At 48.0% G+C, this 26,132-nt stretch overlaps 1 long non-coding RNA gene across 1 annotated transcript in view; it reads left to right on the top strand.

Annotated features, from left to right (window-relative positions):
- Nucleotides 1-26,132, top strand: part of LOC143837680 (uncharacterized) — a 40,231-nt gene that overhangs the window by 7,068 nt on the left and 7,031 nt on the right. The window contains exon 2 of the long non-coding RNA XR_013231052.1: nucleotides 21,334-21,422. This is a non-coding gene — a long non-coding RNA (uncharacterized LOC143837680). The remainder of the gene's footprint in view (nucleotides 1-21,333; nucleotides 21,423-26,132) is intronic.

Genomic DNA, 26,132 nt, shown 5'->3' with positions numbered 1-26,132 from the left:
TTCTCTCCCAGCATCCTCTGGTCCCCTGGGGCAGCCCTTGCTCTTTTTCTGAAGTGTGTATGTCTCTCTGTTTATGCTCTGGGAAGGATCTCTGGGGGCAGAGGCAGGAAGGAGGCTGTGCTCCAGTTCTCAGAAATATATCTGTGCTCTCCACCTGAAAGGTCTCTCCTGCATTTTGCCCTAAACTCTGCTGTGGTTCAACGGTTAGGAGTCGGGACTTGGCTGCTGCTGCAAAAGCATGTTTTGCACAATTGGGAGGAGAGGGGAAGGCGAGGCCCCACCCTCTGCATTACAGCTGAACTGGCACGGGGAAGGTGCAGAAGGGAGCACACAGACAGGGCCAGACTGTGTGAAGACTGCCTCCTTCTCTTGGCTGCAGCACTCAGCTACTTGGCCAAGGGAGTGCGGTTTTCCCCTGGCGATCCTCTGTCCCTGTTTGGTGTGGGTAGCTCATCCTGTGCTTCATTCCATATTTAGCCCACTCTTTCTCTAAGGCACTCCAGGTGGCATCCAAGGCCTCTTACCTATTTTAACTGGGGTGCTGCAAACGTCCCAATGAACAGAGATACTGACCTTGTCCGTTGTGATCGCTCCTGAGCCAAGCCTCGGGTCTCCTGCCCTTGCTGGCACCTGACAAAAGCAGCTGCACACAAGCTGTGCCAGCAGCTTCCTTCTGCCTTGTGAGTCCTGCCCTGGTGAGGGGTAGCCGGGTGTGGCTAAGGACCCCTGCCAAGGCTATATGAAGAAAGATGAGCCCCAAACCTGCTGGGAACACAGACCTAAAGGAATGCTAAGGTTTCTTTTAAGGCTAAGGTTTCTTTTAAGTAAGTAATCATGGCTGACTGGTTTGTTCACTTCTCACTTCAAGGACTGGCGACTGGGCAATATCAGGCCTGGGGGAGGGAAAGGGGTTGCTGTCGAGCGGTGTGCAAATGCGCATGCGTGAAACACAGCCCTTGGCATTGTAGTGTTTGGATCCAACCAGCTGAAGAGGCCTGAGTTGCTCGCCCTCAGCTGAACTGCTGGTGGAAAAGTCAGCAAGTGGAACATCAGCCCAACTGGGAGGGTGTTTGAAGGTCCCTAAGTGACATCCTACAAAGTACGTTAGGCTGAAAAAAGGCCCACAGGCACACACAACGCTTCCTCAGTGAGGTCTGGATCTGCTCTGCATCTAATCCCTACACCACAGTGCAATATCCTGCCTGATTCTCTCCTTTGAGTTTCCTAAAAAGTGGGTCTAAAATCTTGGGATCCCTTTTTTTTAGTTCAAATTTTGGGACTAATCCCAGCTCACCAACATCCTTTGATGTTTAAGAGCTGAAGAGAGGAGGACATCCACCCAATCCTGTAGGGCCGCATCGCTCCTAAAGGGATAAGGCTGCTGTTAGCAAACAGCATGTATCTCCCCCCCCCCCCCGAATGCACGAACTGAGTCCTGATTACAGAAGGTAGAAGCACATGGGTACCCTCCAGAATCTCTAGCTCGCTTTCTCACTGATGTGGTATCCATTATTCTTTGTTTTCGGCACATCAGTCACTGCTTTCTCTGCAAAACCACTCTGTAGTATGTAATCCCCGTCACGTTTCCCCCACCTCGGCCTCCTCTGCCTGCCCCCCTTTGAACTTTCCCCTTCTTGAAAGGCCTGCTGCTGATGCTGCACACAGAATCCCAGGTGTGCTCTGGGCAAGGCAGAGAGCGAAAGACACTTGGAAAAAGCAGCCTCCAGTCTGCAGCCGTCTTGCTCGACATATCCCCAATTAGAGCGCCTCCAGCTCCCTTTGCCGCGCAGGCATCACACTGGGAACTCATCTCCCTCTTGCCTCCCACCATCACCTCGAAATTGCTCTCCTCATGACCGCCTTCTAATTAATACTCCCCGTCTCTAGATCCTTCTCAGGCATCTTTGGCTTGCGTCGAGCCGCTTTCAGGTTCCAGTCGAGCAATGGGAAGGTAGCAAGGTAACTACTGAGCACACACCTACACACGACCAGCATGCGGCACACGGCTACGCACTCACGGCTGCAGGTGTCTGTTGGGTTTAAGATTAGGTGTTTTTCTCCCCCCCCCCCCCAGCAAGCTATCACTCGTCATGGCTGCACTGGTTACAGGCAGTCAGCTTTTGCATGAGCATCTGCCCTCCCAAAGAGACATCCGACCTCAGTTGGCCAAAGTGAACTGGTTTGCACAGCTGTAGCAGAGAGATGACTGAATGGTAGCAGCCAAAGGACACGTTACAAATGGGGAAGCCTTGAATTTCTCCTCCTGCCCCAGAATTGCTTATTGGGGCTGCTCAAACACCAACCATTTCAGTTTGCATCTTGTTCACTAGCCACAAACAGGGAGACGGGTTGTAGCTGTCAGGTTGTTAACTCATTTGTGGCTGCTCAGTAGGTTTCTCCAAATAATCTCTTCCTAACAGTACAGCATTGTCAGTTTTCACATGTGTGCATTCTCATGTAATCCAGTGGTGCTCTGTTACCCCCCCCCCCCCCACGCACACACATACAAACGCTATAGCTCCATATGGATAGCAAATTGTTAAACCTAGATTTATACAAATCAGTCATTAGTAATGCTGTGCTTAAATAATAATCCCACCTTGGTATCTGTCAAAGTAGTGTTTAGTGATTTTAATGGCTGCCAATCTGTTTGGGTTGACAAAGATTTTGTACGTGCCTAGTTTTGCAAAAGTCCAGTGCAAACCTGCCAGTCATCCGGGTGGATCAGATGTCTGGCTCAGACACTTTCTTATGTATTTTTGCTGAAATCCCACCCTCACTTGTGGCAGCCATAATTTCTGGTGTTGGGCAGAGCTCCTGTTATAGAAGAACCTTTTCAGTAAAGAAGGCTGAAGCTGGCTTTGCTTGCATGCCAAGACCTCATGTCCCACTTGAGTAGTGGTTTGTTGCCATTAAGGTGAGCCCTGTGGCAAGACGATGCCTTCTGCAAGAACAAACTAAAAATCCGTTCTTAAGTCTGCACTTCTTTCATAGGCATCACAAGACAGGTGCAAGAACCCAAACAAGCATGTTGGAAAATACCAGTCTAGATTCTACTGGGAATGGCTCCTCAAACTTGGAGGATCACCAGCCAGGTTGGAGTCACCTGCTGGGAAACAATCACTGACATGTCTCCTTTTACAACTCAAAGGGGCTTTTTGCACGGCTTCAAAATAGCACAATGGTTGCTAATTGAAAACGCTACTAATTTGCCTTAACGCACGACGTCGTAGACAATCTGCAACACTCCTGAAACCGACCAGCAAAAAGCGCTTCGTTGTAGCGCTTTCAGGGGAATCCCAAAAAGTGGATTCACCCTCCGGAAAGCGATACACTCCTGCAACCAATCTGCAACAATAGCGATAAAGACCTGTGCGTTAACATTGTTGCGGTTTCTTCAAAGTCCCTCCTCCTGAGCCTGTCCTCCAAACTTCCGGCGAAGCGATCGCCATTTTTTTCCCCCCGAGCGAGTGGAGATCAACGCACCGGCGAGCCTCCATTTAGCCAGTGAGGCTTCCCAGGCTGCAGTCCCTCCTCAGAGCTGTTTACAGTCACTAAGCACAAGAAGCCCGCAGAAGCCCGTTTTCTGATGTATTTTCCCTTTATTTTTCACACTGTTTCGGCTGAAAATCGCGCCCGTGAGGGGGGGGGGAGGGGGGATTTTTTTTTCCCACTCGGAGGCAGCGTGGCCACGATCAAATGACAGCTCAAACAGAGGCTTCCCGGCTTCAGTCCCTCCCCTTCAGTCACTAAGCACACACATTTCACACATTCCATTCAGCCGAAAATCGGGCCCGTGAGAGGGGGGGGGGATTTTTTTTTTCCACTCTGAGCCAGCGTGTTAACGATCAAACGACAGCTCAAACACCCCAGGCAGCTGGATGGGTCTCTCCTTTGCAACGAATCTACCCAGATTCGTTACAATGGGTCTGTTTTTTTTTTTTTTTTTAAACCTTCCTTAAAGGGAAAGGGGCTGTTTGGGAGCATGCTAACGGCTGCCCATTGGCTGCTTGACGGCCAGGGGCGGGACGAGCTTGGCAATAGCGCTTCCTTTCTAGCGATTTCTGCCGAGACCGGAAGCCTGTGGGAAACGCTAAAAAACGCAACTGATTCCACTACAAAGGCAGGTATGCATAACGACGAATTCCACTATTTTAAATGGCGATTTTTCATTCAGTGACCAATTTGCAACAAAGATCCCCGTGCAAAAAGGCCCAAAGTATCCAGGGCAACTGGCAACCCTACTACACAGGCTGGGACTGGAGTATCTGATTGGCTGCCTTCTCACAGACTGTTGAGTCTACCATGTAAGATTTTCCGCCTGATCCGCGGAGGCGAACAGTGGCCAGACACAGCTTTCCTTGTTGGTGCCTTGCCTTTGGAATGTGAACACACATGAAATAGTCTTACACCCCACCAGACACGTATTGTCTACTCAGGCTGGCAGCGGCTCTCCAAGGCAGAGTCCTTCACATCACCTACTGTCAGATCTTTCAGTGAGAGATGCTGGGCACTGAACTTGGGACCTGCTGAATGCCAAGCAGAAGTTCTACCACTGAACCACAGCTCCTCCCTTCTCCTTGAGGATCTCTTGATGCCTACCTGCATACCTGACTACCTTTTGGGTCCCAGGGCAAAGCATTTCTAGACCCTGAGGTGGTGTACCATCTTTGTGAGCTGGTGTGCTTCTCGTTTGCCGTTTCATGGTTTGTGAGTTTATAGTCAGATAATTGTACGGTTTTATTGTATTGCTTTAATACGAGCTACCTCAAGCAAGGCTCTGGAGAAGTGACAGGCTTTTTTCTAAACAAATCTAGACGTGAAAAGTATCTAGTCGCTGAAATTTCACAGTGCTCTTTGGGCTGTCGTGTCTATTTTTAACGTGCTGTCAAGCCTCAGCTGTCTTGTGGCACCCATAGAGATTTCAAGCAAGAGCCGTTCAGAGGTGGTTTGCCATTGCCTGCCTCTGTGTTAGACACCCTGGCCTTCCTAGGTGGTCTCCCATCCAAATACTAGCCAGGGAAAGCTTTGCTGAGCATCTGAGGTCCAACAAAATTGGCCTTGCTTGGCTTATCTGGATCCGGGAGTTGTGTGTGGTGGTTATGAGTGGCAGACCAAGCAGTAATATCAGGGATCTCTCAGCCTCATCTCCCTCATGGGGTGTCTGTTGTGGGGAGAGGAAGAGAAAGGCGATAGTGAGCCGCTTTGAGCCTCCTTTGGATAGTGAAAAGCAGGGTATTAAAACCAATGCTGCTGCTGCTGCTGTTTCTTAGTCCTACCAATATGCTGAAGTATTTCATTTTCAATCTACTTATGATAATAACGACATTGGTTGGGCTGATCCTACAAGTCCATCAATTTAAGAATGGAATTTTACTCCAGAGGAAGCAGTCATGCACCAGAGGAAAAAGATACCCCCCTTCACCGGAAGAGTGTCATAGGATCCAACTCATGTCTTCACATGAAGCGGCCTTGTCCTCAGTCAGACACTTGGTCTACCCATGACAGTCTTGCCAACCCTGACTGGCAGCAGCTCCCCAGGTCTCAGGTGGAAGTCTTTTGGCTTGCTATATAATCCCTTCTAACTGGAGATGGTGGGGACTGAACCTGAGATCTTCCGCATGCAAAGGTGACCCACAGGTATTATGAGAAACAGTTTCAAGGCATAAAGGACAGAAAAAAAGAAAACATGGAATTTAAGGGAACAGGATGAAGAAGAAGAAGAAGTTGGTTTTTATGCCCTGCCTTTTACTAGCAGCTGTCAATCACCTTCCCTTCCTTTCCCCACAGCAGACACCCGGTGAGGTAGGTGGAGTTGAGAAAGCTCTGGCAGATCTACTCTGTGGGACTGTGACTAGCCCAAGGGGCTCATGGGAATTGTAGTCCATGGACATCTGGAGGACCACAGGTTGACTACCCCCGGCCAAGCCAATAGAGAAAAGGGGAGAAATTGGGTTGCTAACTCCAGGTTGGAAAACTCCTGGAGATTTGGGGATGGAGCCTGGGAGGGCAGGGACCTAATTGGGGCACAATGCTATAGAGTCCACCCTCCAAAGCATCCGTTTTCTCCAGGGGAACTGATCTTTGTAGTTTGGAAATGAGCTGCAATTCCAGGGGAACCCCAGGTGTCACCTGGAGGCTGGCAGAAGCTCCTTCTCCTTCCCTTTTGCATTGGGAAGCTCCGAAGCATAGCTCGGATTGGAATGGGAGGTGGGGGCGGGATCTCTTTTTCTACCCCTGAGCCCAGGATCCTCCAACTTTTCACAGTTAAAAATAGTTACTCTTCATAAGCTCTCTACTTCCTCCGTCTAAGTGGATGGAATATTGTCTGGCTGTTGCTTCACAAGCTTGATATCAGGATCAGCCTCATGCCACCGGCTTGCCGACTCCAGGGCTGCTACGTCAGAAGAACTTGGGGCGGGCAGGCCTGGAGGGTGCTGGGTGCCTCCTATGCAGACGAACTGGAAAGTGTTGGGGGGGGGGGTTTGGCAGCATTCCAGCTGTGCAGAAAGCAGTCTTGCACCAGACAGCTAGAAAGCAATCAGCAATGATAGGCCCCGCCTCCCATTTCCTTCCGCTCAAGGATCAGCTGCAGGGGGGAAGAAGCACACAGGAGAAAAACAATACTCAGGAAGGCTGGAGGCATCAAATCTCTAAGCTGAGGAGGTTTTGATAGGAGGATTTCAACCTTTCCTGCCAGGAAAGGTGGCCAGGGAGGCATTGGGGGAGGGGAGAAGGCCACCTTGTTTTGGATTTATAAGTTTGCCAACCTGCAGGTGGAACCTGGAATTCTTCTGGAATAATAACTTATTATACTAGAAGAAGAACCGAAGGAGGAAAAAGAGGAGGGGTTTTTGAACCCGGCTTTTCACTACCAAAAGGAGTCTCAAAGTGGCTCACAGTCGCCTTCCCGTCCTTTCCCCACAACAGACATCCTGTGAGGTGGGTAGGCCTGAGAGAGCTTTGAGAGAACTGTGACTGGCCCAAGGTCACCTAGCTGGCTGCATGTAGGGGAGGAGTGGGGAATCAAACCCAGTTCTCTGGATTGGAGGCTGCCCTTCTTAACCACTACACCAAGTCCCCCTGCAGGGAAGGGCAGCTTCAGAGGGCGGATTGGATGGCACCACAGCCTAGCTTGAATGCCCTCCCCTCCCCAGGCTTTCCCCCACACACATGCAGTCCCCAAATCTCCAGGAATTTCCCAAGGTGTATTGGGCAACAGTCTCGCTGTGCGTTCTGTCTAATGTACTCGACACACATCCCTCCATGGGTACACGGCAGCCAAGAGCAGAAATATCAGCCTCCATCTTCCCTGTGCTTTCCCAGCCCTTGGCAGCTGAACTTGAAGGGTGTTACAGAGCCGGTCTTTTGGAAGCACACAAGGTTGTGGGGGAGGTGGGGAAGCAGCCTCTCCACAGAAGACTCCGGTTAGCCCCGGAATGACCTCGAGGTGGCGAGCCTTTGCCGCCCAATATACCATGGAAACTGAATTATGCCCATGGGCAAGGACAGAGTTGCACATTGATTTCCTCACACAGGTGCCTGGGAGGCTGCAACGGATGCTTGCTCACGGGGCCATCCTTTAGAAAGGCCTCATTATGCCTGGAGGGCTAATCCTCTCGGACTGATATATGCAGCGCAGGCCTATCTGTCTCCCCACACCTAGGATTTATGGGCTGCCTATCCTGATGTCTCTCTAAAGGTGTTCTGAGGCATCTATCCTGTACTGAGTAGAGACATGACATTTTCTGTGCTGGAGAAGTGGATTTCTGCTTCTCTCATTCTCTCCCTCCTTCCCTTGCTCTTTCCTCTCCTTCCTATTTCTAACGATTCTTGGGCTGAAAGGAAACTAAAGTATTTCTTTCTTCCCCTTCCCAAAGAGTTGAAGCTTATTTGAAAGAGTTTGTGGTGCATACAGTTGTGATTCTCCTATATCCCTCAGGTTTGGCATGCTGGCTGCTGCTGCTGCTGCTTGGGGGGAGGGTATTGTAATGCAATGCAATAGCTGTTGCAAGCTATTGGTTATGCTGTTGGTAGCTGGAGTCAAACTTCAGCCTGTTGCTAGCAGTCAGTCAGATTTTTGTACTGTTTTCAGAGCCTGCGAAAACCTCTTGGACCAGAGGCAAGTGTATTTATGTTCTTCATTTCTCCCCAGTGGAGACTCAAAGCACCTAGTGTTGTTCTCCTGTCTTCCACTGTACCTTCGCAGTGATCCTGCAAGGCTGAGAGTCTGCAGCCAACTCAAGGTCACTCAGCAGGACACTACGGCAGAGTGGGGATTCGAACCTGGAGCTCCTGGATCCTAGTCCAGTTCTCTAACCAACCACTTTAGCACATTGTCTTTCAGATATAGAATAAAGTACCCAGGCTTTCAAACAATTTCACTAGCCCCTCTCAAACCACTTTCAAATATCTTTTTTAAAAAGAGCAGCTATTACAAGAGTCTTGGTGATTAAGGACCTTTCCATGCATGGAGTCAGCCGCCTTGAGAGCCAGCATGGTGTAGTGGTTAACCTAGAGAACCAGGTTTGATTCCCCATACAGCCAGGTGGGTGACCTTGGGCTAGTCACAGTTTTCTTAGAGCTGTTCTCACAGAGCAGTTCTCTTAGTGCTGTCTCAGCCTCACCTGCCTCATAGGGTGTCTGTTGTAGGGAGAGGAGAGGAAGGTAAGCCATTTTGGGACTCCTTCAGGTAATAAAAAGTGAGGTACAGAAAACCAGCTCTTCTCCTCCTTCAAATCCAGGTCTGAAGCCCCTCAAGTATCTCTCCCACAGGGGTGGCCAATCTGTGGCTCTCCAAATATCTGTGGACTACAATGTCATGAACCCCTGCCAGCATTATGCTGGACTACAATTCCCATGAGTCTCTGCATTATGCTGGCAGAGGCTCAAAGTCCTTGTACTCCATGGGCTTCTGAAGAACCACAGTTTGGCTACCCCTGCCGGAAATGGTGGTGGTGGGAGACGTGGGATGAGGGGGCACAATGGAGATGAAGTGCTCAACTGGCAGCATGTATCCTCCTCTGTGCATAGCCAGTGCAGAGTTCTGGAGAGAGCACTTTGGATCCTGTCCAAAGCTTAGTACCTGCCATTAGGACACCAGATCCTGATTGCCCCCTAGGCCAGGGGTAGTCAACCTGTGGTCCTCCAGAAGTGCATGGACTACAATTCCCATGAGCCCCTGCCAGCATTTGCTGGCAGGGGCTCATGGGAATTGTAGTCCATGAACATCTGGAGGATCACAGGTTGACTACCCCTCCCCTAGGCTATTTAGGCTGAGGCCTGGGAAGGCGCTTTGCTGGGTTGTGTGTCCCCTAGGCCAGGGGTAGTCAAATGTTGGCAGGGGCTCATGGGAATTGTAGTCCATGAACATCTGGAGGACCACAGGTTGACTACTCCTGCCCTAGGCACAAGCCCAGCCCATCCCAGTCCCAGAGCCTTTCCCCCGGCTCCCGTTCTTGTTTGTTATCCAAGCCTGAAGGCTGCAGAATAATCCCCGTGCACAGAAGTCAAGCACCTAAGGGAAAACCTGAGCTTGAATCTTCTCTTTGACATGCTAGTTTTCTATGGGGAAGAGAGTTTATTTATGTGACTCCTCGATTATGGTTTCAAGAACAATAACTCAAAAAGGCACTTCAATGCCAAACAGGGCAAACTGTTGGGATTTTTTTAATGGACATTTTTCATCCACAGCCATTGGATAAGAGAAGGAAAGCCTGGGTCAAACAGAACAGTGTTCCCTGTAGTTGAGCCTACGGTGTCCTACAGATGTCCCCATAAACGAAACAAGCATTTCGAGGAGGTCAAAGCCTCCCCTGTTGTACAGCCAGCCTGGTGTAGTGGCTAAGAGCAGCGGCTTCTCACTGGATAACCGGGTTTGATTCCCAACAACTCTTCCACATGCAGGCCGCTGGGTGACCTTGGGCCAGTTACACTTCCTTTTGAGCTCTCTCAGCCTTACCTACCTCACAAAGTGGGAAAAGGAAGGGAAAGTATTTGTAAACCACTTTGGGACACCTTCATGTAGTGAGAAGTGGGGTATAAAAAACAGCTTTCTCTCACAGCCTCAGGGTTGTTTAGGGATAAAACAGAAGTATAGAATGTTACCCTGAGCTCCTTGGTTGAAGGGTAGAATTTAAATGCTCTGGATATGTGAATTTGCCACAGGTATTCAGGTACAGCCAGTTGGTGAAGTGGTGAAGAGCAGTGGCCTCTAATCCGGAGAACCAGGTTTGATTCCACACTCTTTTCTCCATGCAGCCAGCTAGGTGACCTTGGGCCAGTCACAGTTCTCTCAGAACTCTCTCAACCTCACCTACCTCATAAGGGGTCTATTGTGGGGAAAGGAACAGCAGGCAATTGTAAGCTATTCTGAGATTTCTTTGCTTAGCAAAAAGCAGGATACCAAAAGCCAGCACTGCTTCTTTGAAAGCTGAGGTTTGTATAGTCCTTGTCTAGGCAAGCTACTGTTAGACCTCTTCTCTGTTTTGTCTAATTCTGTTTTAAAGCTAGCTAAGGTAAAGGACATTGCCACAGTCCTTAGCAAGGAGTTCCACAGGATAACCCAGCTTTGTGCAAAAGCATACTTTCTGTCGACAGTCCCGAACGTATAACTCATCTGTTTCACAGGGTGCCCTTGAGTTCTACAGTCTGGAAAGGCCAACAGTATATCTAGAATTCCCCTCTCCGCCATGGAAGGATGCAGATGGCCTTGGGCCAGCCACACTCTCTCAAGCCTAACCTACTGCACAGGATTGCGGTGTGAAGGAAACGGAGGCAAGGAGAGTATTGTGAGCTGCTTTGAGTCCTCGCTGGGGAGAAAGGCGGGTATAAACAAAATGAATAAAGTAAATAAACGCAGCTTCATCGGGGAGCTACTCCAAAGCATCAAGCGAGCGGCTGCTTTATCATCAGCCCCTTTTCCGCACAATCCCAGAAACTGGGTTGAAATTTTCATTGAGCTTTTCATGACTTGGACACAAACATGATTCTTAGGCAAACCTACCTTGATTGACTCTATTGATTACATTCCATTGATCAAGCTGAAATTCATCTCGAGGGGCTTTGTCCCTGTGCTGTAGCTACTGGTTCTACAGGGCGGTTTGTCGCAGCTTGTAGATGCTTTTCCTCAGTCCAAGAATGACATCTTCGCAATTGATAGCTGAAGCACATAACCGCCTCCCCCAGTCATTCAAGCAACCTGCTTGTGCCATAAAGAAGGGAGCTGCTTGCAGCTGGCCCTGCCTTTGCCCCTGAGCACTTGGATCTGTAACATGGCTAATATCAACTAGATTGCATTGCCTGCTTTTATATATATATGCACAGCCAAAAAAGCCCCCATTTCAGAAGTGGTTGCAGTGGTTACAAGATCAGCAGCATCCATGGGCAGACACAGAAAACATACATAGATACTAGTAGTAAGTCTCAGTTCCTTCTTTGATGTGCTTTATTTCTGAGGCAGTGAAAGATGGTGTCAAAAAACAAACAAACATGGCAAATGAGAAAACAATGCAATTGTGTATGCTCAGCTTCCAGCTCATGGTTGGCAACCTATACATGATCAGAACCCACAAGTGTTTGAGGGCCATTCTGCACCCCATATAATATGGTGAAATACTCACCTTATGCAGATACCATCTTTTTGGTGTTTGGCACGACGTTGCCAACACCCAGGGTCCAAGCCACAAGCCGGTATCCTACATCTTCCATTTTAAAGCGCTAGGTGGGGAATCGCATAAAGTGGATTCTCCCAAATAAAAAGCAGCAGGTAGAGTAGAGCAACCAGCAAGCCACACGCTAAGGAAATGTGTGGAGCCAAGTAGCACTATCTCCAGCTCCAATTTCCGCCCTCGCCTCCCACTCCCGAGGATGGGTCCTTTGTTTAGACAAACTGCATGGAGCAACGAATAGGCGTTCAGCTAACCCCCCCCCCCGTTAAAACACAAAGCATGCCTCTCTAAAGCACCCACCCCCCAAAAATAGGGAATTAGATTAATTTTTTAAAAATCCAAGGCTCATAATTCCATAAGGGGTGGCATCATAAAAAGCACGATAATTAGATGCATAGGAGTTTCAATGGAGAGCTTTTACTTTTAAAAAATTAGCTCGCATTGCAGGCCCATTAAAACTTTGCAAAAGGTGATTGGTTGCCTGGCTTGATTGACAGGCGGAAGAGAGTCACGTGTAAAGGGCATTGCTCTCTTCCGCCATTTCAAGCAGGCAGAGCAAGTTGCAGAAATCTATTCTAGAGGTGACCAACGCATGGATCACTCTGGCTTGGTCCAGCTCTGATAGTTGCCTCACTTGCTGCAGCTCACCAGCTGCCTCACTTGTTGCAGATAGAAAAATGTCATGTGGGTTTGGTGTAGTTTGGTGTAGTGGTTAGGAGTGCGGACTTCTAATCTGGCATGCCGGGTTTGATTCTGCACTCCCCCACATGCAGCCAGCTGGGTGACCTTGGGCTCGCCTTGGCACAGATAAAACTGTTCTGACCGAGCAGTGATATCAGGGCTCTCTCAGCCTCACCCACCCCACAGGGTGTCTGTTGTGGGGAGAGGAATGGGAAGACGACTGTAAGCCGCTTTGAGCCTCCTTCGGGTAGGGAAAAGCGGCATATAAGAACCAACTCTTCTTCTTCTTCGTGATTTGGGCCTTTGCTGATAAGGATGAGTCCAAAATCTTGCCCGAGCTCTTGACAGTAGCTGCTGGTGTCAGTTGTACCCCTTCATGTGCTGGGAGCTGTATAGGCCATCTATCTACATGCTGGCCTAGCTTGAGGCCTGGCGCCTCTTGGCCAGATTCAACTTCAGCCAGCTCTGCCCAAGCCAATCCGCCATGGCCTCCAGGCACCTGGTCAGGTTACCCGGGGGAGTTGACGGATGGTCGTCCATTAATAGAAAAAGTTGGGTGTCATCCACATACTGGTGGCACCCCAGCCCAAAAGTCTGGATCTTCTGGGCGAGGGGGCACATGTAGATGTTGAACAACATTGGGAAGAGAATAGCTTTGTGTGGGACCATGCAATTCAGGACTGTATGCTGGGAGATACTCCCCCTGTCTTCCACCCTTGGTCCCCAATTTTGGAGAAAGGACTTCAGCCACCTGAAGACTGTATCTCTAATTCCTATCTCAGCTAAGCTGTGGGTCAATAGTTGATGGTCACCCACGTTGAACATTGCTGTCAGGTCTAATAAGAGTAGAAGCACCAACCCACCTAGATCCAGCTTCCTCCAGAGATCGTTTGTCAGGGTGACCAGAACTGTCTCCACCCCATGGCCAGGTTGGAAGCCAGACTGAAAGGGATTGAGTGCTGAAATCTCTTCCATGCATCCCTGGAGCTGTCCTGACGCTGCCTATCCAATCACTTTACTTAGAAATGCTGTATGCAGCACTGCTTGACAGTTGGCCAGGTCTCTGGGATCCAGCTCGTTTTTTCAATAGAGGCCACACCACTGCCTCTTTCAGCCTCTCTGGAAATGTCCTCAAGGTTAGGGACAAGTTGATGGTATCTTGGGGAGGGCCTGGAGCTCTTCACTGCTTGCTTTTACTAGCCATGAGAGTCATGGGTCAAGAGGTCATATGGCTGGCCAGACCCTGCCAAGGTCTTGTCAACTTCTCCTGAGGAGAGTGGACTGAAGTGGTCCAAAATAGGACTCAGAGATGGTTGAGGGGCCTCTAGTTCACATTCTGCATCATACCAGGCTGGAAGGTCCTGGTGGAGCAGCAAGATTTCCTCCCCCCCCCCCCCCCGCAAAATATGTTTGCCTCTGGATTTTTTGCGTGGCCCTTCTTTTTGAGTTTACTGCCGAAGAACAGCCACTTGAGGAAGTCTTTGCATAATGCACATGCACAGAACATCACTGAAGACTGTGGGTCAAGTAAATGGTATCAGGGTGGGGTCCTTTAATTTCAGGAGGCACATCTCATGGCTTACAAAACAGTTGTGGGGGATCACAGATGTTCAAAATCCTTTTGCCGAGAGTGCTTGGACAGATTCATGGAGGACAAAGTCCTGGCTATTAGCCATGGTGGCAAAATAGAGCCTCCATTTTGGAAGGCGCGTCTCTGAATACAGGGGGCTGAGAAACAACACCAGAAGGCAGCTTTAGACTCTGTGCCCCTGGCTGGAGGCCTTCTGGGGAGTCTGGCCGGCTGTCATGGGAAACAGGATGCTGGACTATATTTTTTTTAATTTAGATATTTATACACCATGTTTCTCCCGAATGAAGATTAAAACTGGCTTACAACTAGGTTGCCAGCAGGCCTGGGGGAAAAATGCCCAGTGCCTTTAGAAGAGGCTTAATGGAATGCTAATTACCAGATGAGATTATTTATGTACCTGGATGTTTCACAGCCTCAACCACCCATTTTCATATACTAAGCCTTTGTTAAAGGAGAAGAGCTGCTTTTATGTAACCTGCTTTTTACTACCCGAAGGAGTCTCAAATCAGCTTACAATTGCCTACTCTTCCCTTTCCCAAAACAGACACCCTGTGAGGTAGGTGGGGCTGAGAGACCTCTGAGAGAACTGTGATTGGCCCAAGGTCACCCAGCCGGCTGCATGTGGAGGAAGAGTGGGGAATCAAACCCTGTTTCCCAGATTATAGGCTGCCACTCTTAACCATGACACCAGGATGGCTAGGGCACTGTTCTTAGTATCTGTTGAAAATCCTTCTTACAACAACATTCACCCCGCCTGAACTTCAGCCACACACCAATCCTGTGAGATAGGGGAGGCTGAGAGAAACTGACCGGCCCAAGATCACCTGGCAAACTTCCATGGCAGAGTGGGGGTTCAGACCTGAGTTTCCCACATCCTAGCCCAGAACTACACTGACCATCGGTCTGATCCAGCAGAGTGCTTTGTATATTTCTTAAAATTATGTGTGCTTTTCTTAGATGATCTGACCCTGGGGACACAGACCACCTGTCATTTAAAATGGCTAAAGAATGTCAGGTGCCCAGATAATCTGTTGTCCAAAGCAGGGGTAGTCAACCTGTGACCCTCCAGATGTCCATGGTCCACAATTCCCATGAGCCCCTGCCAGCATTTGTTGGCAGGGGCTCATGGGAATTGTAGTCCATGAACATCTGGAGGACCACAGGTTGACTACCCCTGGTGCAGAGAACAGAGATGATATTGAACAAAAGGCTGTGGATTGAATTAGTGATGGAAGCAAAGGTCATGAACCCCATGTGAACTTCCTTTGGTCCAGTGATGGAGAATTGTTGCCCCTTGGGACATGAACCCTCCTCAAACAGAGCTCCTCTTTCACCTCAGGTGCTTCCCAATCTGTGATTGCTTGGCTTTGCTAATTAGCTTTCCAATGGCACTCTCTCACAAGAAATATCTTCCCCAGTATGCTGTTCTGGAAGCATTCTTTAAATCTGGGTGAGAGCCTGCCCTCCAGGCCTAATGAGGGCATTCTGCATGTGGTTGCTGCATGGGATGGATTTTCTTCATGACAGAGAGATGCCTTTTATTGAATAAACCCCTTTCTCTGTTTCTGAAGTTCTGCACAATCCTTTGTAGTTATGTGCTAGAGGAATGGTCACATAGCATGAGTTTTGTGTGCAGAGTTTCCAAAAGATACCCATGTCAAAATATGAGACACTGTTCTGTTGGAACTCCAAGGCTTTTAATAATTCTAAGCAGCAGATGGGGGATATGGATTGGGGCTGTGGTGTTGGAGAAGGGGAGGTCAACTGTGTTCCCATTTGTACTATTTCCCCACTGGGCTGCTTAATCATGATGATATTGGTTAGGAAATCAGGCACTATGATCCTGTCTTCCCCCTCCCTACTGAAACAAAATCAGTCAGAGAGCATTTTTGATCAGAGAAATTGTGCAGACAGGGAAAGTACCTCCTCTTTTGCATGATGATCCATCTAAAATCCACCTAGAAGTGGACCATCTGTTGAAATACAGTTTAAGAAGCATAGCTGTAAAGGATAACTTTGGTATACTGTAAGTTTACCAAGATGAGCAAACAGCATCCCTCCTCGGGCTGCTTTGGGTTGGGAAAATGGCAAAGAAGGAAGTTAAGTTCTCAAATGAATTTGACTCACTTAGCACAATTCATGTTAAATTCCCCTTTCACCTATATGTGAATGATACCACCCATCTGTGAAGTTCCATAGTTGGCCTACATAAGCTTATAGGTTTCTTTCTGGAGTACTGTTCCAGTGTGAGCCCAGCTATTAATGTTGCCAATTAGCTATTAATGCAAGTTACAGGTTCTTCTTTTCAATAAAAAACAAAGGATAAAGAAGTATAAGTGGTCAGTTGCAGGTCAATCTGCAAGGGGAACGTTTCGAATATCTAGAAGTTATTTTTCAAGCAAAACCTTCTTGGAAGGTGCATTTGAACTCTGTTGTAAGAGTTCCTATGAATACTGGAATGATCATCTCATGTTCCTCTGTAGGGTTGCTAGCTATGGGTTGGGGAATACCTATAGACTTCAGGAGTGGAACTTGGGAGTAGGTGGGGAGGGAGCTCAGTGAAGCATGATACTATGGAGTCCACCCTCCAAAGCAGCCATTTTATTCAGGGGAACTGATCTCTTTAGTGTGGAGGTGAGTTATAATTCCAGGAAATCCCCAGGTCCCATCTGGGGATTGGCACCCCTACTCCTTTGATGGCCAATATGTTCATGCAGCAGTTAAATATTTAAAGCTAAGGTCACCAGGCAGGTGCGATATGCAACCAGGGTTTGCATCACAGCAGTAATAGACAACACTGATAGACCCCTATTAAGTTTTCAATATAATATTTTAAGAATCTCTCAGTGGGTGTCAGGCATAGCTCTGAGAGCTGAATCTGGGGAGAAGTTCTCTGAAGCAAAGGCCTAGGGCGGAGCATTGAACCTGAAAATTAGGATCCTAAAATCAAACCCAGAATCAAGCCTCGTAGGGCTAGTCAAGCTAGACCATCACACAAATGATTGGGACAGATGACTGGGTCATAAATCATGTTTGAGCATTTCCCATGATGTTAAAGAAACAATGAATAAACAAGAATAGACCAAGTCCATTAGAACAGGAGTAGTCAACCTGTGGTCCTCCAGATGTCCATGGACTACAATTCCCATGAGCCCCTGCCAGCATTTGCTGACAGTGGCTCGTGGGAATTGTAGTCCATGGACATCTGGAGGACCACAGGTTAACTACTCCTGCATTAGAAGGCATCTGAGGGACTTTGATTATGAGAGAACATTTATTACAGCCCACAGAAGATGGTACTCATCTTTCTCAGCAGCCATTCTCCCTCTAATAAAAATGCCAAACTATCTAACTCTTCCAAAGGACATTCATGCTTGACTGCCTGAATACCCTACCTCCAGCAGTGATGTTATGACGATTCACTGGAACTCCCTATTCAGGGAGACTCTGTAATCGCAGCAACAGCAAAATAGATTCTGTGGTTCATCCCTATATATTTTTGACCCAAATTTTCCGTTTTAAGAGCTGAATTGATCTCTCCATTATTTAATCAGGACTTTGTCTCTTCATAGGTTAAATCTTCTTGGTCACTCAGAGATAACTGAGTGAAATATCTGGCAAATGTTGTTAAATTACAATATAATTTTTGGCATAACTTCTAGGCTTTCCTTTTGGGGAGGGAGTGAGGGTCTGTGAAAACAGTAATTAAGTAATAAGTCATGTCAATTATGGTTCAGACTCTAATATGGAGGACCTGGTTTGATTTCCCACTCATCCACATGCAGCCAACTGGGTGACCTTGGGAGGCTCACAGTTCTCTTAGAGCTGTTCTTATATAGCAGTACTTTAGAACTCTCTCAGCCTCCACCTACTTCACAGGGCATCTGTGGTGGAGAGAGGAGGGGAAGGCAATTGTAAGCCACTTTGAGACTCCTTTGGGTACTGAAAAGCAGGGAATCTTTTTACAAGCTCTTCTCCTTCTACAGTTCCCAATTCATTTCTCTTTAATATTTGTTTATATTTATGTCCATAATTTAGATTCTTTGCTTTTTGCTATTGGCTTTGTAGATTCATTGCTACCGTGGACATTTCACATGCCATCTATATGGCATGAGCGAGCCCCAAGTATGCCAGCAGTGGGGACCTGGGCCCTAGGGATGCTGGTGGTTATGAGCTGAGTCCTTCAAAAGCAAAGCCCCAGCTACTGAGGAGTGGACTGAGCTTGCCGTGGTCAACTGAGCCCTGACTGTGGGAATGGCTGAGTGCACCAAGCCCAGGTGATGCTGCTAGAGATGAACTGAGCTGTACAGAGAGTGGTGGAAAGGCTGCCCTGTTCAGCCAACGTGCATCATGTCCATGCTGAGTGCTCCCTGCTTTGCTGGGGCTCCGCTTGCTCTTGGCTGCCAGGGACTTTCCGGGCAAGTGGACGTGCCAGTCTGGCAAACAGGATGGTGGACTAGGTGTGTCTTTGGTCTGATGTGATGGGGGGGGGGGAAGGCACAGTCCCAAGGCAGATGCTCCTTTTGTGTTGTTGATGCCAACAAACCAGCAGAGCAGGAGAGAATGCTGCAGGAGACTCTGGAGGCTTGTTGTTCCTTGCGCAAGGTAGCAAGCCTAATGCAGTAGAATGGCAGCTTTGTCTCAGAAGCTGGGGAGTGGTGGTGGAGGGGAGGAAAACGAGCTATTTTTGGCCTCTTCTTTTGCTTCCTGGGATTTGTAGCCTGGAGCAGGTCTGAGCCAGCGGGAATGACGTGCTGGGTGTTAGCAAATTGCCCGCATTGCTAATGCAGCCTGCGTGCCTGACCTGGACTCCCAGCTCCCGATGAGCAGGTGGATGCTCTGGAACAAGGGCCCTGAACCTGATGCAGCACTTCAGCGTGACTTGTTTATTAAGCCTCCGAGGAGGTCACTGTTTGCAGGCAGGGCTGGGTAGATTTCTGCCTGCCCGAGGCAGCATGACAGTAGCTGTGTTCAGACAGACTAATGATTTATCCAGCTCTGGCTGGAAAATAGGTAGAGCAGTGCTGATAGAGGGGCGGGCACCCAATTTGATGCTTCACAACTGAATGCAGAACCCAGTCGCTTCCCAAGAAGCTCAGCTGTTGTTTCTGAACCCCCAAAGACCAAGTTGCTAGTCCTCAGGGTTGCAAGGGACACATTAGGGGAATTCAAGGCAGCCTACCACCACTGCAAACTTATTGGAAACCCATTATGACTTCCAGCCAAGAAACTATGGGAACTGTGAAGTCCTGTGAAGGAGATTGTACAGGGATCTGCAACCTTATGCAGTTAAAGAACTAGAGGGTGTCACCATTCAGAGCAAGAGATGAACATAAGGGCCTGTTTGCATAATCGGAAATGCAGTTTAATGCTACTGATGAATTGGGTGAGTTATTTGGATAACATTTGGATTGATAATTCATAAACTTCCTGCTGCCCAGACATTGTTTGTTGGGAGTACTTTATTTGAAAGTGGCACATAGTAACTAATAAATAGATGCAGGAGCACCCTATTCTAGAGCACGGGCGTAAATGTGCCCCCACAGCTCATGCTTGGATTCCGGGCAGCTGTTTGCCTCCATCATTTAACAGGGGTAGTCAAACTGCGACCCTCCAGATGTCCATGGACTACAATTCCCATGAGCCCCTGCCAGCAAACGCTGGCAGGGGCTCATGGGAATTGTAGTCCATGGACACCTGGAGGGCCGCAATTTGACTACCCCTGATTTAAGAGATTAGGCAGAGGTAGTTTGTCATTCCTACAAGGTGTCCCACCCGAGCACTGACCCTGCTTAGCTTCCGAGGTCTGATGACATCGGGGTATACTAGAAGAAGAGGAAGAAAGAGTTGCTTCTTATATGCCGCTTTTTCTCTACCCAAAGGAGTCTCAAAGAGGGCTTACATTTGCTTTCCCTTTCCTCTCCCCACAACAGGCAGCCTGTCAGGTGGGTGAGGCTGAGAGAGCCCTGATATCACTGCTCGGTCAGAACAGCTTTATCAGTGTTGTGATGAGCCCAAGGTCACCCAGCTGGCTGCATGTTGGGGAGCAGGGAATCAAACCCGGCTCACCAGATTAGAAGTCTGCACTCCTTACCACTACACCAAGCTGGCTACACATCCCCCCACTCCCAACATGCTTTAAATATTTAATTTTCTTTTTGGAGCCGTATTGGTTCTATATTGATCCAAATTTGGCTGTGGAGGGAGCTGTAGCATATAGATCCCTGCACTAAGGGTTGTGAATGAAATACCAATCCAGCATTTTGATCTCCGAAAGCAGCTTCCACCGGTGTCAAAGTGCTTGAATGTTAGAACGGTGCGCCCAGAGAAAGGAACTGGGTGTATCTAGTCTTTTCACAATGGGATGTGCCGAGATTATAGCTAGGTTAGATCTGTTTTCCTTAAAGATACCTACCTGTTAATTTGCCCCCTGAGGCAGGTGCCATGGGTACAGATCTGTAGCACCCCTTCTCCTCAGAGGTCTGCACAAGTTGTTCCCACAGACAAAGCAAGGCTCTGGAGTGCTCACCCCCCCTCCCCTCCCCTCCCCTCCCCTCCCCCCCCCAGTTTGGCTCTGCACACTTTGCTGGGCTGATGCTGATGAGAGGAGACCTGAGGCACTTGAGCAGAACTAACGGGCTTTGGAGTGGCATGATCTTTCCTGACACCTGGTCTCCCCTCCCTCCTGCAAAAGCACAGGTGACGCACCCCCAAGAGGGCTTCTGCATCCTGGCCTGGCTCTCCCTCCGGAAGTCGTCTCTTCTGCCATCAGAAAACGCAGCTCACATAGCGCCATGTACCATGCTCCGCATCATTAATGCAAACAAGCAATCATGTACTATGTGCATTAGTACTGGGGGGGGGGGAGGAGGATCTGAGCGAGACTTGCTTCAGTCTGTCAGAACAAAGAGGATTGTTTTTACTAGCACATTCTTAGTTTGATTTATTTCCTGGATGGGGACTAGGGATGCCAGCTGGCCTGGAGAAAACTCTCCTGTTCCTTTAATAGAGGTTTAATGTGTAGAAATGGGCAGCTGGAGTGGGCATGGCATCCAATTAAGCTTTATTTATGTATCTGTTTATTTATTTATATTTGCATTTATCCACCACCACTCCCAGAACCAGTCTGACTCGTGGCAGTTTACAAAAAAAAGGAATAAAAACCCATAAAATGGAATGACAGAAGTCCTTGATGGCAGGTAAAATAATCTATATCCCTCCTGACCACTACCTGACCACAGCCTATAACACCAGGGCACATCGGTCCCCAGTATCCTCCATCATCCTTGGGAGAGGCACCCCTGCCCAGTTGATCAGAGGCTGTGCCTGTACAGGGCTCTACGGGGGCCTATACAGGGCTTCTTAATTGGACTTTATTTTTTTCCTCTCCAGGCCGGGTGGTAACAATATTAGAGACTCAAAACAGCTTATAGCACCTCTCACTCCTCTAACAACAGCCCTGCCAGTTGCCTCCTGGAATCGTAAGTATATGGTTTTCTTCTCCTACAGCTGTGTTTGGTGGCTGAATGTGCTTTCCTTATTTGTTTGTTTGTTTGTTTAATTTATTTATTTAATGCCACCCTTCCCTACGGTTCTGGGCAGTTGACATAAAACATCGAAGAACATTTACATAGAACAATATCAGTTGAGTTAGGCCTGCCTTGCTAGTCTTGTGGAGCAGCCAGCCCCAGCAGAGCCAAGTGATGAAGAATTCTCCTCAGAGGAAGGGGCAGCTGGCAGAACTGATCCAAACCAACAGCCAGTAACTGAGACACTGCAGGAGTAGGCAATCTCAGAGGAGCCAGGCATGGATCCACAACCAGCTCCCAGTACAATGGCCTTGCAGCCCCTCAGTCCTAAATTGGCAACAGAGAGCCATCTCCCGGCCAGTTCACCTCCCTTGTCACCAGAGCCTTAGGAACAACATAGGAGGGAGTTGCAGGACAGGAGGTGCAGGGCCAGATTGGCAGCATAGGCTCCCTATCAGAAATGAGGATGAGTGATTGCAGGAGCAGGGCTGAGGTAGGTGCTGAGTGTTTTCTTGAAAGCAGCCAGCAAGGGAGTGGATGTATGGAAGCAAGGTGTCTGTCAGTCACTGGCCTTGCAGCCTATATCCTGAACAGATTCTCCCTTCTTGGCCTTTGTCCTATGTTTCAAAACTCTTTTCTGGCTCTCCCCTTGGACTTGATGCTATGAGTTCGGATTAACTGGTACTTGGATTTTGCATTGGCATTCTGACATTCTCTGATGACTAGTTATTCCCTTTGCAGTTGGCTAGAACAGAATTAGCAGGGCTGAAGAGTTTTAAGAGCCCAAGAGCCTAATCATGTTAGAGTAAAACAGAGAGAGAGAGAGAGAGAGAGATTCAGAAGTGAAGGGGCGAAAATGGTGTTGTAGCAGTCAGAACAAGACAGAGGGAACAGGACAGCATTTCACAATAGTGCAGAGCTCTTATTACTGGGAGGCAGGTTACACTGAGGAAACATGACTGGCCAAAATCACCCATTGGGGATTTGCTGCTGCTACGACACCCTTGTTCTATGGAAATATGCTTCATTTTCATAAAGTACACATTGCAGATTCCAGAATCTCTCGGGACAGTGTTTTGATCTTTGTTTCAAAAGGTATCCTAGAGATATAATTGTTGTGTCTGTAGATCTGCTGAGGACCGAGCTTGAGGTCCGAGGCAGGATCACAATCCTGCGCTGTTATCAGCCAATGTGTGGGTTGATCCCGACTGCTGGATGCTGTCAGTTTAATCTGAAACTGACCCAATAGTGTGCACCAGCAGAAAGATCTATTGTATTCAATATCAGTTGGGGATTTGGGAGGGGGTCGCTAGTTCAGTTTTAGTTCTATTGCTTCTTGTACCATCATGCCAGGGTCACAATAAAGAGCTGAAATGAACTCCCAGTGTCCTGGTGTCTGAACCCATGGATTAAAGATAACCTTAGGCAGGGTTTTAGAAATGCAGGTACCCAGGCATCTCACTGGCAACTAGACCCTGGTGATTGGCACTTCATTTCAGGCATTGAGCTGGCAGAAGGCAGGCCATAGGCCTGAGAATGGAATGTGTGAGCTGTTTGTCCTGGATTGCATGGTATTTGGAAGCAGGGTTCGAAAGCACAGTGCTACTTTCCAGAACTTCCTAGATTTTCCTGGTCTTTTTTGCAATCTTTCTCAAAACCTACTTTACTACAACATTTTAAAGAGAGATCACAGCAAAGTTGAGGTGGCACCCATATGCAAGAGAAAGTCTGGCTTTTTTGGTCCCTCCCACATTGGCACTGTTTTTATTTTCTCCATTGTCCTGCACTAGCCACTCTGCCTGCCACCAGAGCACTTTTCTGTTCGTTAAATTCTTTAATTGGCATATAATTTAGTATTACAATGATCTATGTCCTAGTTTCTTGGGACCTTTAAACAAAAATATCTCTAGCCTTTTTAGTGGGCACATTTCCCATTATATCTCCACAAGGAAAGAGGCCATAGACTTACTATAGACAAGGCACTAGTGATTCCTCCAGAGACACTTTGTCAATAAGTCTGTGAAAACGAATCTCCCTCAGTAATACTTTATTGGTCTTCCAGCATAATTTACTTCCATGGCCAAGAGGATTATGGAAAAACTGGGTTGTTCTTCCCACCTAAATGAGCTGGTATTGTGCCTGCTGCAGCGCTCAATGCAGTGATACTTCCACTCCACTGAGGTGCTGTAGATGCTCTCTAAGGTGGCTGCCTTAAAGAGAAGATTCAGAGCAACCATGTAGCTAGTTCAGGGGTGGCCAAACTGGGACTGTGATAGGGATATGTGGAGGGCCACAGTTTGGCCACCTCTGAGCTAGTTCTTGTGGGAGCTCCTTGGGACCGCAAATCTATGAGTCATCCAAGATTCCCAATAAAAAGTTAGTCTGGACTGCAGGAAGAGCACGCCCACCTGCCCCAATGGGATGTTTTATTGTTCCTGTGCATGTTGGATGGTCAATGTATTATGGAAGTAATCATTTTGATTATGTTACAAATGCCATTCACATGTAATTGGATTAGGGAGAGGACCTGGGGATCCCTTGGAATTATAGCTCATATAGCCAGTTTTATAGCTCATATAGTCTGGAAATGAGCTGTAATTCCAGGAGATCCCCAGGCCCCACCTGGAGGTTGGCATCCCTAGCAAAAGCCAGGTGTGGTGGTGATGGTAGTAGCCTCCAAAGTCCCCCCCCCCCCCAAAAAAAAACTTCCATTTAGAAATACATTGCTTCTTTTTTCTTCTGGAGGTCTTTGTTTGACCCAAGTGTTGGTTAGCCATTATGGTGAGTTCTCTTGTTTTACAAATCCGTTGCTTCTGACCATAATTTAGCCCTTATGACTGAAAGCCCCTGATGAGACTCATGAATTTATCTACAACTCTTTAGCTATCAAAGCCAAGGGTCATTATCACATCTTGTGGCAGTGAGTCCCATAAGTTAATTATTTCTGTGTGAAGGAGTGGGGAGAAAGTAATGTATTTTGTCTGTCCTGAATCAGTTCCCAGTCAGTTTCATTGATTCTGGGAATCTTCATACTTTTGTTGCTGTGAGAGGAGGAGGAAAAATTATTTCATTTCCCAATACGCATAACTTTTGCAAGCCTCTGACCTGTGTCTTTCTTAAGTCTTCCCACCCAGGAGTCTTTTCTTTTCTTACTACAAGCAAAGCCCCAAATGCGTCAGGCTTTTCTGCAAAGGAAGTTGCTGCAAACCATGGACCATTTTAGTTGCATTCTCTCCACCTTCTTGCAGCCTTATGATTTCCTTTTTGTGATGCGGAAACCAGAACGATACAAAACTGTGGCCAACACCACACATTTAAATAATAGAATACGATGATTCAGTATTGTGGTACACTGTGGAGACAGATCAAGGACATCTGGCTATTGTGCTGTGCAGTTCACCTTGGGCCAACCACTCTTTCGGCTTGGCCTACCTATTAGGGTTAGTTTGGTCATAAAAGAGTGGAGGCTACGCCTGTCATCCTGAGCTCATTGGAAGAATAAAAAAAATGAAAGGCTTTATGCATGGAAGAGGTAGGGAGGTGGGGGGGGGTAAACCATTCCGCCTTGTTAGCTCAAAGGGCAAGAATTCCATCTATTGCGGGAAGTCTGTTTTATGCTGTTTGGCTCTTTGCTCCTTGGAAGCGGTTTTGTGCCAACGATGATATTTTATGACACCTTCAGGTAAACGCTTCCAATCTGACAGGCAACCTTGACAAACTTTAAGGCTCCTTGTGATTAATACCTGAGCTTTCTCAACTCGGGATTAAAGTTAATGAAGGTTTTTAAAACTTCCATCCGGCCTGAAGGTGCCATCTTCCATCCAGCATTTCCCCTCCCTCCTCTTGAGCAAAGCTCTCTCATCTAGCCTGGTTTCATTTGGATGCTGTTCCAGCATGGTGTCGCAGACCTCTTATGCATGGGCTCTTTGCTCCCGTTTCGGTTCCTAAGAGCGGCGCTTTGCACCTGAGCAGCTTCCCAGCATCCTCTGTTGGTTGTCTTTCTGAAGACTCCTTGAAGTTTCGCCGTGCTTTCTCAGACCACCCCTGCCTTCCACAAGGAAGGGTTTCTGTGCTCCAAAAGGTGCTGCCCTCTTCAGAGCCATTTTCCCTTCCCTAAAATATAGGGAAACGGCAAAGGCAATGTCACTATATAGAAGCCATATGCAACCCAAGCTAATTCTGAGGGTTAGCTCAGAGCTAGTTCCAGGAGGCTCATGTTTGCCTTTCCACTCTGCCGTGAAGCTTGTTTGGAGACCTTGGGCCTGTCGCCCTCTCTGTGCCCTGGGCTGGGCTGGGCTGGGAGGCCAAAAGGGCCCCCTCCTGACAAGGGAGGAAGAGCTCCTCCTTCCTGCCCACTTCATGGCTCTTGCCCGCTTGGCTTGCATGAGGAAGAGGAAGAGGAAGAGCTGGGTTTTGGGGCCTCCCTTTTTGCTACTCCCTCAGGGCTGGGGTACAGGTGAGATTGGAATGGGGAATTTAGCTAGCAAGAGGGGTAACAATGAGATCCCCACCAGGGTATTCCAGGGTTAGAAACTCTTAAAGAAAAAAACAGTTTAAAATATTGAAAAGAGAGCTTAAAGCGAACATAAGCAAACAACAAAACTTTGCACACAAGAAATTAACTAAGGAAAATAAGGACTGAACAGGAATAAAGAAAGGGAA

This window comes from Paroedura picta, chromosome 5, assembly GCF_049243985.1.
Source record: "Paroedura picta isolate Pp20150507F chromosome 5, Ppicta_v3.0, whole genome shotgun sequence".
Taxonomy (NCBI): Eukaryota; Metazoa; Chordata; class Lepidosauria; order Squamata; family Gekkonidae; genus Paroedura; species Paroedura picta.
This window is presented reverse-complemented; position numbering and strand designations above follow the sequence as displayed.